The 19,469-nt window shown below is 37.6% G+C and overlaps 1 protein-coding gene across 15 annotated transcripts in view; it reads left to right on the forward strand.

Annotated features, from left to right (window-relative positions):
* Nucleotides 1–19,469, forward strand: part of ANKIB1 (ankyrin repeat and IBR domain containing 1) — a 177,266-nt gene that overhangs the window by 36,892 nt on the left and 120,905 nt on the right. For 2 of the 15 annotated variants that reach the window (XM_081531348.1, XM_081531352.1), the window contains exon 1: nt 2,734–3,986. The exons of 12 other annotated variants lie outside the window; for them this stretch is intronic. The gene's annotated coding sequence lies outside the window, so the exon portion shown is untranslated. Of the gene's footprint in view, nt 1–2,733; nt 3,987–19,469 lie in introns of those variants that run through there. One more of the 15 variants, XM_081531349.1, reaches the window with a different exon arrangement.

Genomic DNA, 19,469 nt, shown 5'->3' on the forward strand with positions numbered 1-19,469 from the left:
TGTTCAAACCAAGAACCCTGAAGTCATTCTTGTCTTCTCCTTTTCTCTCTCATCCCTACTTCTAATCTGTCAGCAAATTCTGTCTCTTCTTACTTTTAGAATAAATCCAGAGTCTGATCAAGTATTCACTACCTTTGCTGCTAACTCTCAAGTCTAAGCTGTCATCATCTTTTACTTGGATTATTGCAGCCGCTTCCTGAATAGCCTCCCTGCTTCTAACCTTGACACCACCCCCATTAGTCTTCTTAGACAGTCAGCTAGGGTGATCTTGTTAAAGCAAGTCAGGTAATTTCATTCCTTTCCCCAAAACCCTCTAGTGCCTTCCCTTTTCATCCAAAATAAAAGCCTGAGGGTTTATGATGACCCTTCAGGACCCTAGACAGTGTGCCTGCCCCTGTTATATCTCTTGACTTCATATCCTACCACTTTCTTCCTCACTGTGCACTACACTGGTCTCCCCTCTGCTCCTTGAACACACAAGGCATATTTCTTTTCACTGACTTGTTTCCTCCGCCTGGAATACTCTTGTCCCTAGATAACATGTGGCTCACTATTTCATCTACTTAAATGTCACCCTCCCTAATCATCCTATGAAAAATTACTACATCCCCCAATTCTATCCCCTTCCTGACTTTATTATTATTTTTTCAATAACACCTTACACTATTGAATACAGAGTGTAAACTCCATGGGAATGAGGAATAAAATACTGGGAATGGGGAATAAAATACTGGGAATGGGAATAAAATAGTCCCATGGGAATAAAAATATTTTATTTTGTTCCTGCTGTATTTCCCCTTCATGCTTGGAACGTGGTTGATGCTCAATAAATATTTGTTGCATGAATTTATTATATTATGTGCTTATTTTGCTTATGCTCTGACAAGTGCACCTGACAGTCATGTGCTTCTAGAATAGGCTACAGATCATTGACTTCCAGCTCTTATTTTTCTGCTTCTCCCTTTTCTAAAAATATGTTCTATGCCTCTTATTTCAACTTGAAATTACTCTTTGACTGATTTTTATTGCAACGTGCTTCCCTAGCATACATCGTTCCTAAGTCTCTATAGTCTTTTGAGAAATAAGCATCTTTTAATCCTCTGTAAAGCATACAAATTTTTCATCACTGTCATTGAAAGTGGAATTTCCTAACATCATTATTATATTTTCGTATGGAACTTGCTTTTAGATGACTCTGCATCATGATTTATAACTTTATACTGTAGATTCTTTAATATTCTCCAAGAGTCAATACGTATTCCTGCTTGTAAACCAGGATGGAGGGTACTTGGTCCCAGTTCAATTTTTGAGTATTTTGTAGGTTGTAGTGTTTTTGTGTAGCCGATACTTACTACCTTAATTGGAGCAGTTAGATCCCACAGAGGTACCTTGCCCTCTTTCTCTCAAGCCCAACAAGACTTGAATTGTATTGCTGTGGAAGTCATACACTTTAGATACTTCAGTTCACATATTGTGCCCTACTGTCGTATCACGTTTTGAATCCTGTCCTAACTTTTCAATTTGAAAAAGTGTCACTGAAGCACTTAGGTTCATCCTGTTGCCATTTCTTCAGGATGCAGGGAAACATTGGTGGCTCGAATAAGAATTTTTCATGTCTTTTTTAGGTATTAAAGGTTGTTATAGTCCTCTGTCTTTCATTACTTCACTAAGATATATGGAATATAAAGTGAATTCAGAAACTTTAAGTCAAATATATAGGATTCAGGTTCTTCTCTCTGCTGTTGAAGAGTCTCAGTCTGGGTCTTTGGCTTGCACAGCAGACAATAGACATAACGAAGCCCTTAACCTTTATTTTGTTGCTATGGCAATGGAATGTACTTAATTCTAAGATTCAGTGTCAATAGCTAAAGATACATAAAGTATAAATGGATTCTTTCTTCCAGATGCAAACCAAGACTTGAATGTCAACATGTATAATAATAATAGGGACTTTGCTGAGAAAATAGATACTGCCACATGGCTTAAGACGTCTTGTGGGGGGTAAAAACATAGCTTCAAAGGTGTACATAAGTGAAGTTAGAACCAACTTAACATATTAAAAAGCAGAGACATTACTTTACCAACAAAAGTCCATCCAGTCAAAGCTAGGGTTTTTCTAGTAGTCATGTATGGATGTGAGAGTTGGACAATAAAGAAGGATGAGGGCCGAAGAATTGATGCTTTTCAACTGTGGTGTTGGAGAAGACTCTTGAGAGTCCCTTGGACTGTAAGGAGATCCAACCAGTCCATCCTAAAGGAAATCAGTTCTGAATATTCATTGGAAGGACTGACGTGGAAGCTGAAACGCCAATACTTTGGCCACCTGATGCAAAGAACAAACTCGTTGGAAAAGATCCTGATGCTGGGAAAGATTGAAGGTGGGAGGAGAAGGGGATGACAAAGGATGAGATGGTTGGATGGCATCACCAATGCGATGGACATGAGTTTGAGTAAACTCCGGGAGTTGGTGATGGACGGGGAGGCTGGCGTGCTGCAGTCTCTGGGGTTGCAAACAGTTGGACCCGACTTAGCAACTGAGCTGAATAGAAAGCAATAGAGAAAGGACTAAGTTGTTATCTATGTTCATGCATGCTCAGTCACTTCAGTCATGTCCAATTTTTTGTGACCCTATGGACTGTAGCCTGTCAGGCTCCTCTGTCCATGGGATTCTCCAGGTAAGAATACTGAAGTAGGTTGCTATGCCCTTCTTCAGAGAATTTTCCCAACCCAGGCATCGAACCTATGTTGGCAGGTGGGTTCTTTACCACTAGTACCACTTGGGAAGCCCAATTATCTATTTTTCATATCGAAATTATGTGTTCATCAATGAGGAAATGCTCATGATAAAAATTAAGTGCAAAAGAAAGAATTCTACCTTTTTTATATATCATGATCCAGTTCTGGACTTAAAAGAAGGCTCTATACATACAGAAGGAAAATATGCCAATATGTTAACAGTAATTATTGCAGGGTTTAAGGGTAATAGTGGTCTTTTAATTTTCTTCTTTATCTTTTTCTATGTGTTTTCCAATTTTTATACTCTGTATAAAATTTTATTAAGCATTTTTAAAGAAGGAAAAAAGTTTTTGGAACTAGATATAGCTGTGTGATTCTAGGCGAGTTAGTAATGATGATGATGATGGCTACATTATACAGTGCATGCATGCTCAGTGACCTAGTCATGTCCAACTTACTGCAACCCCATGGACTATATAGCCCACCAGGCTCCTCTGTCCATGGGATTTCCCAGGCAAGAATACTGAAGTGGGTTACCATTTCCTCCTCCAGGTACATTTGCTGAATACCTACTATTTAGCAAATATTGAATGTATTTTATATACTTTGTCACTCTGTTTTATAATAGCCCAGCAATGGAGGCTTAATTATCTATTTTACATATGGGGGAAGAAGTCTCAAAAATTTTAAGTAGCTTGTAAACTAGTAAGTGTCAGAGCCAGGATTCAAACTGAAGTTTGTCTTCAAAATTTTCTAAATGTACCATAAGGCCTTCCCCAAATAATTAAGCTCCCAAACATAGTATATGTTTCTTTACTATAAAATGCAGGTGAGATTGTAGTATAGGTTAAACCGTAAGACGAGGTGTTTTCATGAACTTTTCCTTATAGACCTAGGCTTCTGGCGTTTGTTTCAGTTGACTTCTGTACATGTATTGTTTGAGTTGTTAGTCTTATTAATAGCATTGTTTGAAATTTACAGTATTAAGCCTATAAGTTACATTTTGTCAAAGAACAGCAAAGTGAATCCATCAATTGGAATTTTATTCTTAATAGTTTTTATGTTTATATAATGCAATTTTGTAGTCATTTTCAGAAGTTTCATTTTCATGAAGATCAGTGCTAATGATCCTTTGTTAAAAGGGGTGAAGTTTATGTTTCTCACCTTCTTGAAGAAAATGTTTTGTTGAGTGACGTTTGGAAGTACTTCTGTTTCTTCCCTGAGTTCTGACAAGTTGAGAGGTAAAAACGGTAAGCATATCCAGTTTTTTCTCTCCAGATTCGTTTATATCCCTGGAGTAGACAAAGATCAGAAATATTACACCAGTTGGGCTCCTTGCAAATGGGAAAAAGCATCAGGAGGGAGCAGGAAGTTTTAAGTTTCATACTTTGTCTAGAAGTTTAGAAGTTAGTGAAAAAAGGCTGCTGAAATGCCTATGTATGATGAACTGAGTCCCAGCTGATAGCTATTCTTATAATCAACACAGTAGATAGATTAGATACAGATTGTTTACTCTTATATTCAGTTGCTCTGTTGCTTTTGGGTATGCTAAACACCTGTCAGAAAATCTAGGGTAAGTATTTTCAAGTATCGTATTTGGGCTTTAGATTGTTCTACCTGACTCTCTTAAGTTTGGATTTGGAAAATACAGACACTCTTATCTGTGGGAAATATAAAGAAGTATAAAACTATACCTCGCCACAAGTTTACATTTTGATTGGATTAAAAAAACCATTTCTTTAGATAATGATTATGTAGATTTTTTGGTATGTTTTAGCTACTGCACAGTATTCCATTGTATGACTAACTACCATTTATTTTATCTGTTCTACTGATGAATAGCTAGGTTATTCCATTTATTTAGAAAAACCAACTTCAAGGTAGTGGTTTTTCTGGAAGAGAGTGGGAGGGAAATGATTGTGGCAGAGGAAAAAACCTGATTATGTATTACATCCTTTAAAAATGAAGAGATTTGAAACAATTATGGGGGAAAAGAGTGACATATACATGAAATAAACTAATGTTAACAGTATCTTGTTTAAAATATCTCTGCTTATCCTAGTTATAAATGTGTTCCCCCACAGTTTTTTCCTGAAAGAATTATTGTTTTGCCTTTCACATTTTGATTTTCCGTTCATTTGGAATTTCAGTTTTGTGTGAGGTTTTAGGTAGATTTCAAGATTGCTTTTTTTCTTTTTTTTCCCCATGTAGATGTCATTGACCAAGCATTATTGAGAAGACCATCCTTTAAGAAGGAGATTTTTTAAAGTGGAAAATAATGAACATGTTTGCATGTTGATAGGTGATCAGGGCATATATCATCCCTCGATTCTGGGGAACTGCTGGCCTAGAAATGGGATATGGTAAACGAAAGAGTATAGTTTTGGAAAAGAAGGAAATATTTTTAAAAAGCAAGCAATTCATAGCATAAGTAGGTCATTTACCTTTGCTTTGAAAGCGATGCATGCAGTTTCATTCTAACAGGAAGAAAATAAAAAAATGAATGCAAGTTGGTTTATAAATTTGACTATGAGAAGATGAAGGAGTTCCTTCCATATGCTTGAATTCCTTCCGTGTGCTTGTTTTGTTCGTGAGAAAAGGGTAGGTCCTGAGCGGATAGGTCTTTGCAGGGAAGAATTGTGGAGGGTTGAGGAGAAATAATGAAGTATGAAAGTGCAGTTAATTCACGTTTTCCCTCTCTCTCAACACCTTCAAGTTCTGTAGAAGAGAGGATTTGGTTAAATTAGTTACTATCTAGTATAGGACCTGCTTTTGAGTGGAATTCTTGAAACAGACCTTGTAATAGGCTGTTGGCTTGCTAGAAGTTTCACTTTGGGTCAGATGTTCATCCTTAGTCCAAATAGCTGTGGGCCAGTGGTAATGGGAGAAATACGTGATACAAAACATGATGACTTATACATTCTTTGTTCAGATGCAGAAGGAGACACTTCTTTCTTGGTCCCTCCAACAAAAGCCCTAGAATTAAGTCAGTGGTCAACTTTGCACGAACCATTCACTGTGGATAGAAGAATAAAAAACATTGGTTAGCCAGATTTGGGCCTTATGCTTACCACTAGAGTAGAGCCTTTATTATTTTTTTAATTTATTTTTTTATTGAAGGATAATTGCTTTACAGAATTATGTTGTTTTCTTTCAGACCTCAACGTGAGTCAGCCATAGGTATACATATATCCTCTCCCTTTTGAACCTCCCTCCCATCTCCCTCCCCATCCCACCCCTCTAGGTTGATACAGAGCCCCTGTTTGAGTTTCCTGAGCCATACAGCAAATTCCTATTGGCTATCTATTTTACATGTGGTAATGTAAGTTTCCATGTTACTCTTTCCATACATCTCACCCTCTCCTCCCCTCTCCCCATGTCCTTAAGTCTATTTTCTATGTCTGTTTCTCCATTGCTGCCCTGTAGATAAATTATTCAGAACCATTTTTCTAGATTCCCTATATGTGCGTTAGAATACGATATTTATCTTTTCTCTTTCTGCCTCACTTCATTCTGTATAATAGGTTCTAGGTTCATCCACCTCATCAGAATGGACTCAAATGCATTCCTTTTTATGGCTGAGTAATATTCCATTGTGTATATGTACCACAACTTCTTTTTATCTGTCGATGGACATCTAGGTTGCTTCCACGTTCTAGCTATTGTAAATAGTGTTGCAATGATCAATGAGATACATGTGTCTTTTTCAACCCTGGTTTCCTCAGGGTATATGCCTAGGAGTGGGATTGTTGGGTCATATGGTGGTTTTATTCCTAGTTTTTTAAAGAATCTCCATACCATCTTCCATAGTGGCTGTATCAATTTACATTCCCACCAACAGTGAAAGAGCCTTCCTTTTTCTCCACACCGTCTCCAGCATTTACTGTTTGTAGACTTCTTGATGATGGCATTCTGACTGGTGTGAGGTGATATCTCATTGTGGTTTTGATTTGAATTTCTCTAATAATGAGCAGTGTTGAGGATCTTTTCATGTGTTTGTTAGCCATCTGTATGTCTTCTTTGGAGAAATGTCTGTTTAGGTCTTTTTCCCACTTTTTGATTGGGTTGTTTGTTTTCTTGGTATTGAGTTGTATGAGCTGCTTGTATATTTTGGAAATTAATCCTTTGTCAGTTGTTTCATTTGCTATTATTTTCTCCCATTCCGAGGGTTTTCTTTTCACCTTGCTTATAATTTCCTTTGCTGTACAAAAGCTTTTAAGTTTAATCAGGTCCCACTTATTTACTTTTGTTTTTATTTCCATTACTCTAGGAGGTGGGTCATAGAGGATCTTGCTTTGATTTACGTCATCGAGTATTCTGCCTATGTTTTCCTCTAAGAGTTTTGTACTTTCTGGTCTTACATTTAGGTCTTTGATCCATTTTGAGTTTATCTTTGTGTACGGTGTTAGGAAGTGTTCTAATTTCATTCTTTTACATGTAGCTGTCCAATTTTCCCAGCACCATTTATTGAAGAGGCTGTCTTTGTTCTTGCCTCCTTTGTCAAAAACAAGGTACCCATAGGTGTATGGGTTTATTTCTGGGCTTTCTATCTTGTTCCATTGGTCTATATTTCTGTTTTTGTGCCAGTACCATACTATCTTGATAACCATAGCTTTGTAGTATAATCTGAAGTCAGGAAGGTTGATTCCTCCAGCTCCATTCTTCTTTCTCAAGACTGCTTTGGCTGTTCGGGGTCTTTTGTGTTTCCATATGAATTGTGAAATTTTTTGTTCTAGTTCTGTGAAAAATGCCATTGGTAATTTGATAGGGATCACATTGAATCTGTAGATTGCATTTGGTAGTATAGTCATTTTCACAATATTGATTCTTCCTACCCAGGAACATGGAATATCTCTCCACCTGTTTATGTCATCTTTGATTTCTTACATTAGTGTCTTATAATTTTCTTTGTACAGTTCTTTTGTCTCCTTAGGTAAGTTTATTCCTAGATATTTAATTCTTTTTGTTGCAATGGTGAATGGGATTGATTCCTTAATTTCTCTTTCTGATTTTTCATTGTTAGTATATAGAAATGCAAATGATTTCTGTGTATTGATTTTGTATCTTGCAACTTTGCTAAATTCACTGATTAGCTCTGGTAGTTTTCTGATACTATCTTTAGGGTTTTCTGTGTACCTTATCATGCCATCTGCAAACGGTGAGAACTTGACTTCTTCTTTTCCGATCTGGATTCCTTTTATTTATTTTCCTTCTCTGACTGCTGTAGCTAGGACTTCCAGAACTATGTTGAATAATAGCGATGCAAGTGGACACCCTTGTCTTGTTCCTGATCTTAGGGGGAATGCTTTCAGTTTTTCACCATTGAGAATAATGTTTGCTGTAGGCTTATCATATATGGCCTTTACCATGGTTAGGTAGGTTCCTTCTGTGCCCATTTTTTGAAGAGTTTTAATCATAAATGGCTGCTGAATTTTGTCAAAGGCTTTTTCTGCATCTATTGAAATTATCATATGGTTTTTATCTTTTGATTTGTTAATATGGTATATCACATTGATTGATTTGCGTATGTTGAAGAATCCTTGCATTCCTGGAATAAACCCAACTTGATCATGGTATATGAGCTTTTTGATGTGTTGCTGAATTCTGTTTGCTAAAATTTTGTTGAGGATTTTTGCATCTATGTTCATCAGTGATGTTGGCCTGTAGTTTTCTTTTTTTGTGTTGTCCTTGTCTGGTTTTGGTACCAGGGTGATGGTGGCCTTGTAGAATGAGTTTGGAAGTGTTCCTTCCTCTGCAATTTTTTGAAAGAGTTTTAGAAGGATAAGCATTAACTCTTCTCTAAATGTTTGATAGAATTGTCCTGTGAAGCCATCTGATCCTGGGCTTTTGTTTTTTGGGAGATTTTTGATTACAGCTTCAATTTCAGTGCTTGTAATTGGGTTGTTCATAATTTCTACTTCTTCCTAGTTCAGTCTTAGAAGATTGAACTTTCTAAGAATCTGTCCATTTCTTCCAGGTTACCCATTTTGTTGCCATATAGTTGTTCATAGTAGTCTCTTATAATCCTTTGTATTTCTGCATTGTCTGTTGTAACTTCTCCTTTTTCATTTCTAATTTTGTTGATTTGATTCATCTCTCTGTTTTTCTTGATGAGTCTGGCTAAAGATGTCTCAATTTTGTTTATCTTCTCAAAGAACCAGCTTTAGTTTTATTAATCTTTACTATTGTTCCTTTCGTTTCCTTTTTCATTTATTTCTGCTTGGATCTTTATGATTTCTTTCCTTCTACTAATTTTGGGGTTTTTTTGATCTTTTTCCAGATGTTTTAAGTGTAAAGTTAGGTTGTCTATTTGATGTTTTTCTTGTTTCTTGAGGTAGGATTGTATTGCTATAAACTTCTCTCTTAGGACTGCTTTTGCTGCATCCCATAGGTTTTGAGTTGTGTCTTCATTGTCATTTCTTTCTAGAAATTTTTTTATTTCCCTTTTGATATCTTCGGTAACCTTTTGGTTATTTAGAAACGTGTTGTTTAATCATGCGTTTGTGTTTCTTACAGTTTTTTTTTCTTGTAATTGATATCTAGTCTCAAAGCATTGTGGTTGGAGAAGATATGTGATACGATTTCAGTTTTCTTAAATTTACTGACGTTTGATTTGTGACCCAGGATGTGGTCTATCCTGGAGAATGTTCCATGTGCACTTGAGAAGAAGGTGTATTCTTCTTCATTTGGATGGAATGTCCTGAAGATATCAGTGAGATCCATCTCATCTAATGTATCATTTAAGACTTGTGTTTCCTTATTTTCTGTTTTGATGATCTGTCCATTGGTGGGAGTGGGATGTTGAAGTCTCCTACTATTATTGTGTTACTGTCAATTTCTCCTTTTATGTCTGTTAGTGTTTGTCTTAAGTATTGAGGTGCTCCTATGTGGGGTGCATAGATATTTGCAATTGTTACGTCTTCCTCTTGGATTGACCCCTTGATCATTATGTAGTGTCCTTCCTTATCTCTTATAATCGTCTTTATTTTAAGGTCTATTTTGTCTGATACGAGGATTGCTACTCCAGTTTTCTTTCGCTTCCATTTGCATGGAATATATTTTTCCATCCTCTCACTCTTCAGTCTGTATGTGTCTTGGGGTCTGAAGTGGGTTTCTTGTAGACAGCATATATATATGGGTCCTGTTTTTGTATCCATTCAGCCAGCCTATGTCTTTTGGTTAGAGCATTTAATCCATTTACAGTTAAAGTAATTATTGATATATATGTTTGTATTGGCATTTTCTTAATTGTTTGGGGTTGATTATGTAGATCTTTTTTCTTCTTTTTTATTTTTTGACCATATAAGTCCTTTTACCATTTGTTGTAAAGCTGGTTGGTTTGGTGGTACTGAGTTCTCTTAACTTTTCCTTGTCTGAAAAGCTTTTGATTTGTCCATCAGTTTTGAATGAGATCCTTGCCAGGTACAGTAATCTTGGTTTTAGATTTTTCCCTTTCAGTACTTTAAATATATCCAGCCATTCTCTTCTGGCCTGCAGAGTTTCTGCTGAAAGATCAGCTGTTAAGCGTATGAAGTTTCCCTTATATGTTATATGTTGCTTCTTCCTTGCTGCTTTTAATATTCTATCTTTGTGTTTAGTCTTTGTTAGTTTGATTAGTATGTGTCGTGGTGTGTTTCTCCTTGGGTTTATCCTGTGTGGGACTCTGTGCGTCTTGGACTTGATTGACTATTTCCTTTTCCATGTTGGGGAAATGTTCACTTATAAACTCTTCAAAAATTTTCTCATACCCTTTCTTTTTCTCTTCTTCTTCTGGGACCCCTATAATTTGAATGTTGGTGTGTTTCATATTGTCCCAGAGGTCTCTGAGACTATCCTCAATCCTTTTCATTCTTTTTAACTTATTCTGCTCTTCAGAAGTTATTTCCACCATGTTATCTTCCAGTTCAATGATCCATTCTTCTGCTTCAGATATTCTGCTGTTGATTCCTTCTAGAGTATTTTTAATGTCAGTAATTGTGTTGTTTAGTCTCTGCATGTTTATTCTTTAATTCTTCTAGGTCTTTGTTAGTTGATTCTTGCATTTTCTCCATTTTGTTTTCAAGATTTTTGATCATCTTTACTATCATTATTCTGAATTCTTTTTCAGGTAGTTTGCCTATTTCCTCCTCATTTATTTGGACTTCTGTGTTTCTAGTTTGTTCCTTCATTTGTGTAGTATTTCTCTGCCTTTTTTTTTTTTTTAACTTTTGTGTTTGAGGTCTGCTATTCCCAGGCTTCAAGGTTGAATTCTTTCTTCCTTTTGATTTCTGCCCTCTAAGGTTGGTCCAGTGGTTTGTGTAAGCTTCTCACAGGGTGAGATTTGTGCTGAGTTTTTGTTTGTTTTTCCTCTGATGGGCAAGGCTGAGTGAGGTGGTAATCCTGTCTGCTGATGATTGGGTTGTTTTTTTGTTTTGTTTGTTGTTTAGATGAGGCATCCTCCACAGGGTGCTATTGGTGGTTTGGTGATGCCAGCCAGGTCTTGTATTCGAGTGGTTTCCTTTGTGTGAGTTCTCACTATTTGATACTACCTAGAGTTAGTTCTCTGGTAGTCTAGGGTCTTGGAGTCAGTGCTCCCACTCCAAAGGCTCAAGGTTTGATCTCTGGTCAGGAACGAAGATTCCACAAGTGGTTTTTTATGGCATTAAGTGAAATTAAAACAAATATCCAAAAACGAGAAACCAATGATGAACCCCAGACAAATGGCAGTAACAAAATCAGGCAAATAATAATTAAAATAATGGAATAGATACCATATACATATACACCCATAAGCAAAGTCAAAACAGTCCAACAAAAATAAAGTACAATAGATTGACCTGGCAAACAAAGGAAATCAAAAATTATATTTACCATTTAAGAACAAAACTAACTAAAGCACAAACCGGAAAACAAAACTAAAGCAAGGTGCCAAGTGGGGAATAAAGCAATGAAAGCAAAACTAACAAATATGTTGAGAGGAAAGGAAAGAAAAGAAAGAAAGACTAGATATACAAAGTTAAATAGAGGTAGATGAAGAAGATTTAGATATAGTAAAGATTAACTTCAAGGGGAAAGTAGAAGGAAATGGCAGCCCACTCCAGTATTCTTGCCTGGAGAATCCCAGGGACAGAGGATCCTGGTGGGTTGCCATCTGAGGGGTTGCACAGAGTCAGATACGACTGAAGCGACTTAGCCTCAGCAGCAGCAGCAGCAGCAGCAAGGGGAAAAAAACAGTAGGAAAGGCAAACAAAGGAATAATGCAGAAAAAATCTAATAGGTTTAAAAAAATTAAAAGTTAAAATTATAAAAAAGAGAAATTAAAAAAAACCGGAAGAAGAAAGAAAAAAGGAAAAAAAAAGGAAAACTCCACAAAACTGCCAAAGCCCAACGTAGATGCAGAGGTTTATAACAACAATAAAAAGTGACTGAATATACATACATGTATATACACCTGTAAGCAAAATCAAAACAGTCCAACGAAAATATTGTACAGTAGATTGATCTGGTGAACAAAGGGAACCAAAAGTTATGTCTACCAGAACAAAACTAACTAAAGCACAAACCAGAAAACAAAACTAAAGCAAGATGCCAATTGTGGTATAAAGCAATAAAAATAAAACTAACAAATATGTTGAGACTGAAGGTAAGAAAGAAAAGAAAGAATAGCGATGCAAAGTTAAATAGAGGTAGATAAAGAAGATTTATGTATATTAAAGATTAACTACAAGGGGAAAAGAACAATAGGAAAAGCAAACAGAAGAATGAATGTAGAAAAAGTAATAGGCTTAAAAAATTAAAATTAAGAAAAGAGAAAAAAAAAAAAAAACAACTCCCTAGAACTGCAAAAGCCCAACGTAGAGGCAGAGGTTTATAACAATAAAAAATGCGACTGAAAAAAAAAGCAAAATGAAAGCTCAAAAGCTTAGTTAGATTTCGTAGTGCCAATAAAATCGACATCTAGAACAGAGCGGGGAAAAAAAGAAAAAAATCTAAACAAATCTACAGAAGTCAAAACATTATAATAATAAATGTTTTTCTTGAGTCACTGCTGTCAGAGTCCTTTTCCTTGCTGGGAGTCACAGTCCACCTCACCTCCCTAGGATGCCCAACACTGCTGATCTCTTGCCTGCTGTGGGGGCAGCTCAGATTCTAATCTGCTGCTACTCCTCTGTGTTCTTGCTTCCAGTGTCCACAGCTGTCATAGGTAGTGCATTTTCTTCTAGGGGAGCTCTCAGTGTCCTTTTATATAGTCCATAGACACAGAGTCTGCCTAGTTGATTGTGTGGATTTAATCTGCTGCTTGTACAGCAGGTGGGAGGGTTTTGGGTCTTCTTCCTTAGTCACACTGCCCCTGGGTTTCAACTGTGGTTTTATTTCCACCTTTGCATGTGGGTCGTCCACTGGGATTTGCTCCTGAGGCTTCCCTGGAGGACCTGGGTTTGCCCTTGTGAGGGCCAGGCGTGGAGGTGGTGCAGCTGCTTGAGTCACGGGTTCTGGCAGCACCAAGTACTCAGGGGAGTTGGCGGCTAGAGCAGCAGGAAATATAGTGTTCTAGAAGGGTATGGCAACCAGTATTGGCCAATATGCTCCAGTATTCTTGCCTGGATAACCTCCTCCCTGACAGAAGCCTGGCTGGCCACAGTCCACAGGGTCGCAACAAGTCGAACACAACCAAAGTGACCCTGCGCGCGTGGGCGCAAGATTTTTTTTGCCTGTGACAGCTCTGCCCCAGTGAGAGTTGAACGTGAAGCTAGAGCAGCTGCTTGGCTTGCAGGGACCCTGGCAGCGCCAAGTGTGCAGGGACATGGACTGCCTCCGCCGCAGGAGTTATGGCCCTATCAGAGTCTTTTTTCGAGCCTCTTGTAGCTGGCAATCAGAAGGCCTCTTTGGCCAGTCTTTCTCTGGAGTTCTGCCCGTTCAGGCACTTAGGGGGCTTCTTGCCTGGGTTCCTTCTCTGTTGTTCGGCCCACCAGGCACATGGAGGGGCCCCCCACCTGGGGTCCTGCTCTGTAGATCAGGACATCTGGCACTTAAAGGCGCACCGTGGGTGGGGTCCTACTCTGTAGTTCAGTGGGTCAGATTTTTGATGGGCCAGCCTCTATTGTTCAGCTGCTGATGCTGGCTTGTTGGGGGAGAGAGGCTATGGGGATGCTTCCACCCCCTACACATGATTCAGCAGTATCCCCTTGCTTCCATGGCTGCCGGGCTTTCCTCCACAGGCATTTCCCACCACAATCCCCTCCCTCACATCCCCTCGATCTCTCTCCACAGTCAACAGCAGCCCTCCTCCTGGGATTGCTCCACAGTCCCTAAACTCCAGCTCCCAGCCACTGCACCATCTAGGGCATGTATGGCTGCGGCAAGGACTGACTGATTCTCGTTCCATTTAGGCTGCCACAGATCAGCTGTTTCCCTCTCAGCCTTAAATGTTTCTCCTCTGACTGAGACAATTGCCCCATGTGGGGCTCAGACCCCTGCTTCAGTTCTCCCACCTGCCGAAGGCAGGTCCAGTCCTACTTACACTCCCATTTTTCCCCCTAGTTCCTTCATCCTACTGAGTTTTGTGTGGGTCTGTATAGTCTTTTCTGCTGGTGAGGTACTCCTCTCCACTCTCAGCTGGTGTTCTGCATGCACTTCTGTGTCTTAAGGTGTATTCCTGAGGTATCTGTGGAGAGAGATGTATTCCACATCCACCTACTCCTCTGCCATCTTGCAATCCCCCCAAGCCTTTATATTTTGGGGCTCCAAAATCACTGCAGATGGTGACTCCAGCCATGAAATTAAAAGACGCTTGCTCCTTGGAAGAAAAGTTATGACCAACCTAGACAGCATATTAAAAAGCAGAGACGTTACTTTGCCGACAAAGGTCCGTCTAGTCAAGGCTATGGTTTTTTCAGTAGTCATGTATGGATGTGAGAGTTGGACTATAAAGAAAGCTGAGTGCCGAAGAGTTGATGCTTTTGAGCTGTGGTGTTGGAGAAGACTCTTGAGAGTCCTTTGGACTGCAAGGCGATCCAACCAGTCCATCCTACAGGAAATCAGTCCTGACTATTCATTGGAAGGACTGATGCTGAAGCTGAAGCTCCAATACTTTGGCCACCTGATGGAAAGGACTGACTGATTTGAAAAGACCCTGATGTTGGTAAAGACTGAAGACAGGAGGAGAAGGGGACAACAGAGGATGAGATGGTTGGATAATATCACTGACTCGATGGACATGAGTTTGAATAAGCTCTGGGAGTTGCTAATGGACAGGGAAGCTTGTCGTGCTGCAGTCCATGGGGTCGCAAAGAGTCAGACATGACTGAGCCACTGAACTGAACTTAACTGAGAGTAGAGCCAGCCCTATCTAAACATGTCCTGCTTGTGGTGGAATTTTTCCTCAGAAAAATTGGATTGTTTTTTACCAGAGAAGGGTGGAACAGCTGCCAGATAATACAATAAATTGGAATGTAATGGAGGAAAGCATTTGTAGAATCTTGATCTTTAAAGAAATACAACTATCTTGTAAAATCAGCAAGTTAAAAAATCATGTTCTAAAGACTTTGTTCAGTCTTCTTTTAGGATTTGTCATTACTGTTAATCAGTGTCATTTGACTTAATAGCAACACCACCACAGTGCACTGTGGATATTCCCTTTCAGCTTACATCTCTTCTTACCTTTCTGTGTAGTACATTTTGTTCAAAGGATTAAAGGGAGAACAGCTTGTGGTAGAGTGTTTGGGGAAAGTAGTACTCTAAACTATAAATTATTCATCATGAGAAGATACCTTTGTAGACCTGGCTGTGGATCACACAGTGTTTGCCAGACTTTTCTTGATGTTTGACCTTAAACACAAACAACATTAGAAATTTTATCTTTCATCTTTAATGCAATTATGTACTGTACAGTACCTATGGGATAGGTTCACTTTCTTTTGAAATCTCTTTTGTAATAGCATATCTTACCCTGTATTAGATTCAGTCAGTGGGACAGCCTTGAGGAACAGGAAAATAATAAAATGTCCCCAGATTCTAAACAAATGTCCTTCTTAGATTGAGGGCTGTAGTTACTTAGCAATAGAAGAATTTTGCTGTCCTCAGAAAAGCCTGATTTTAAAATGGTCTTTCACTTAGAAAAAGGAAGTAGAATCCAATAGAAAAATGTATTGTATTAATTCTCCTATGTTTTCTTCTTAAAGTTTTATAGTTTTACCTTTAGATCCATGAACCATTTTTAGTTAAAAGAGAAAGTTGTCCTTGCACCTTAGGTCATGGTTCTGTTCTGTTTCTTTTTTTTTTCTCTTTTCAAGTGGATGTCTGGTTGCTCCAACACCACTTGATTTTAAAAACGAAACTCTTTTTTTTTTTTTTCTATTGAATTGCTTTTGCACGTTTGTCAAAAGTGAATTTTTTGTATGGATATATTTCTGGAGTCTGTTTTTTCTTCCATGAACCTGTATGTCTGTTTCTTTGCCAGTACCACACTCTCTTTATCAATGAAGCTTTAAATCTTGAAATCAATTAATATTTTCCCTGTTATTCTTCTTTGAAAAATTGTTTTTAATTACTGTAGTTTCTCTACCTTTCCATATAAAATTTAGGTTCAACTTGTGTATATCTATAAAAATTCCTGCTAGGATTTTGATTGTGATTGTAGTAACTCTATAAATCAATTTCAGGAGAATTGACATCTCTATGTTAAATCTACAAAAGTTTTTAAAAAGACTTTAATATCTTCACAGAGATGAGATGTTATATCCATGATCCCAAAATAGTATACTATAGGAAAAGGAACAACCAGATGACAAGAAAGAGCTCAGAAATTAAAACATAGTAGCTAAAATTTAAATACAGTAGAATAGTTGAAAGGTAAAGTTAAGGAAATTTTTCTAAAAGTAGAAGAAAAAGGTAAAGAGATAGAAGTTGAGAAGAAGATTAAAAAAAATTAGATCTAGCTAAGACATCCATTATCCAAATAACAGGAATTCTGGAAAGGGAGAACAGAGGAATGAAGAGGCAAAGATGATCAGAGAATTTGGAGATAGATCTCCATTTTGGAAAATTGAATTTTTAAAAGCACAAACTTTAGAGAAACAGAAAATAGAATGGTGGTTGCCCGGAGCTAAAGAGAGGCAGAACTTGGGACAGACTTTGAGTTTGGGAGAAGTGAAAAAGTCTGGAGATGGAAACTGGTGATGGTTACACAACAATATGAATGTATGTCATAAGTATTATGTTATGTCAGAATTTTACGTTAAAGTAAAAAAGAGCAGTAAAGGAGATAATAACAGATGAAAAACTTCAAAAAGAAATACAAAAAAGGCAACTGATTTAGCAAAGCTAAATGATTAAGCAAAGTTCAAACCTAATTCTACAACTGTGAAAGAAAACAAAAAGGCTGATTAGTGCTAAAGCAACCCCAGAAATACAAGAATTGGAGGGACAGGTAGCTATGAAGGAAGAAGTAACGGATGTAACTAAAATAGCAGAGATTGAAAAACTTTATGTGGAGTAAAATTGTCCAGATCCTGTGCCTTCTCTGCCTCTTAGCTCCTCTTCTGTTTGGGAGAAAGCAGGATGTATGCTATCTGAACAGAGTGTGTTAGAAGCACAAGGACAGTCAGCTGAGGGTGATGTGTCATTCTGGAAATGGGCTTAGGTGGAAGCATATGTACTAACTGGTCAAGTCTTCCCTTGCTTCCTTCTTCTGTTTAGCCTAAAGGAATAAACATTGTACAGTTGCGATCCACAATGAAACCACTCAGCCAGTTTTATGGTACAGTAGAGTCTGCTGGTTGCCAAGCCCTGCTATTATAAGTAATTACAAAATAAGCGTAAGTGTACAGATCTCTTTGTGTACCTGTCAGGAGTTATCCTAAGACAATATCTGTTAATTTTTTAAAACCATAACCCAGTAAGAAGTAACATTATCATAACCTGGTACAAACACACATATACATGCTGTATGTGTTTGTGTGTGTGTGTATATTTGTTTATTCATGGAAATAAAAATTCCACAAAACTACCTTTCATACATAAATATACTTTGATACTTTTAGTCTAGGCTTCCCTGATGGCTCAGTGGGTAAAGAATCTGCTTGTAATGCAGGAGATGCAGATTCAATCCCTGGGTTGGGAAGAGCCCCTGGAGAAAGGCATGGCAGCCCACTCCAGTATTTTTTTTTTTCTTCTGTTTTTACTGATTGGAATTTTCTTTTTTTTTAATTAATTAATTTATTTATTATTATTATTATTTTTTATTTTAAATTAGTTTATTTATCTACTTTTTAACTTTACAATATTGTATTTGTTTTGCCATACATTGACATGAATCCACCATGGGTGTACATGTTTTCTCCTTCCAGAACCCCCCTCCCACCTCCCTCCCCATCCCATCCCTCCGGGTCATCTGGGTGCACCAGCCCCGAGTACCCTGTATCATGCGTCGAACCTGGGCTGGTGATTCATTTCACATATGATAATTTACATGCTTCAGTGCCATTCTCCCATATCATCCTGCCCTCGCCCTCTCCCTTAGAGTCCATAATACTGTTCTATTTATCTGTGTCTCTTTTGATGTCTCGCGTACAGGGTTATCTTTACCCATTAACTAAATACCATATATATGTGTTAGTATACTGTATTGGTATTTTTCTTTCTGGCTTACTTCACTCTATATAATAGGCTCCAGTTTCATCCACCTCATTAGAACTGATTCGAATGTATTCTTTTTAATGGCTGAGTAATATTCCATTGTGTATATGTACCACAGCTTCCTTATCCATTCGTCTGCTGATGGGCATCTAGGCTGCTTCCATGTCCTGGCTATTATAAATAGTGCTGCGATGAACATTGGGGTACACGTGTCTCTTTCAGTTCTGGTTTCTTCAGTGTGTATGCCCTGCAGTGGGATTGCTTGGTCATATGGCAGTTCTACTTCCAGTTTTTTCCACTCCAGTATTCTTGCCTGGAGAATCCCATGGAGAAAGAAGCCTGACAGACTACAATCCATAGGGTCTCAAAGAGTTGGACATGTCTGTAGCGACTAACACACACATTTTTAGTTTATTAAAAGAAATAAGTTAGCCTTGTTATGCCTCAGTTAAATATAAAAGTAAATATATATTATATAAGAACATATATAGATTATAAGATTATATAAGAATATATATATAGAAGTAGGTTTTCTAGGCCTGTGATATATTCATCTTCAACATGAACAAATACTTTAAAATAATGAAATTATTGTTTCAAATTACACTTCCCACCAGTAATAAATAAGCACTTCAGTTTGTTTCCAGGCTCTTCTACTAGTTTAATAAGTAGAAGTGGCTTCTGTGACACACACTTTATGTATGTTGACCCAATCTTTATTTTTAAATCTTTTCTTTCTTCTTGTTTCAACTATGGAAACTTTAAAAGGTGAAAACTATTCTCCAGTTCTCCTTGAAGTTACTGATAGCTATGTGATTTAGATAAGCCTAATGAGATACAACAAGGGTGCAGTCTGGAGCTGTTGCAGCCATTTTAGGACCATGAGGATGAAACCTACAAGCTAAGAATGGCAGAGTATAAAATTGGGGGAGCTCAGGACATTGATGACATTATGTAGTTTATAGGTTATATAAGCGCTTTGGGCTACCTTCGTCCTTATTTATAGTTATGTGATAAAAATAAACCTTTATCTGTTTTAGTCATGTTTATAGGTTTTTTGGGTTTACTGTGAATTGTTGGTTCAGTTCTATAATAGTTAGCTTGCACCAAATTATGCT

The sequence above is a fragment of the Giraffa tippelskirchi genome, chromosome 10 (assembly GCF_054371585.1).
Source record: "Giraffa tippelskirchi isolate mGirTip1 chromosome 10, T2T-mGirTip1v1.2.pri, whole genome shotgun sequence".
Lineage (NCBI taxonomy): Eukaryota > Metazoa > Chordata > Mammalia > Artiodactyla > Giraffidae > Giraffa > Giraffa tippelskirchi.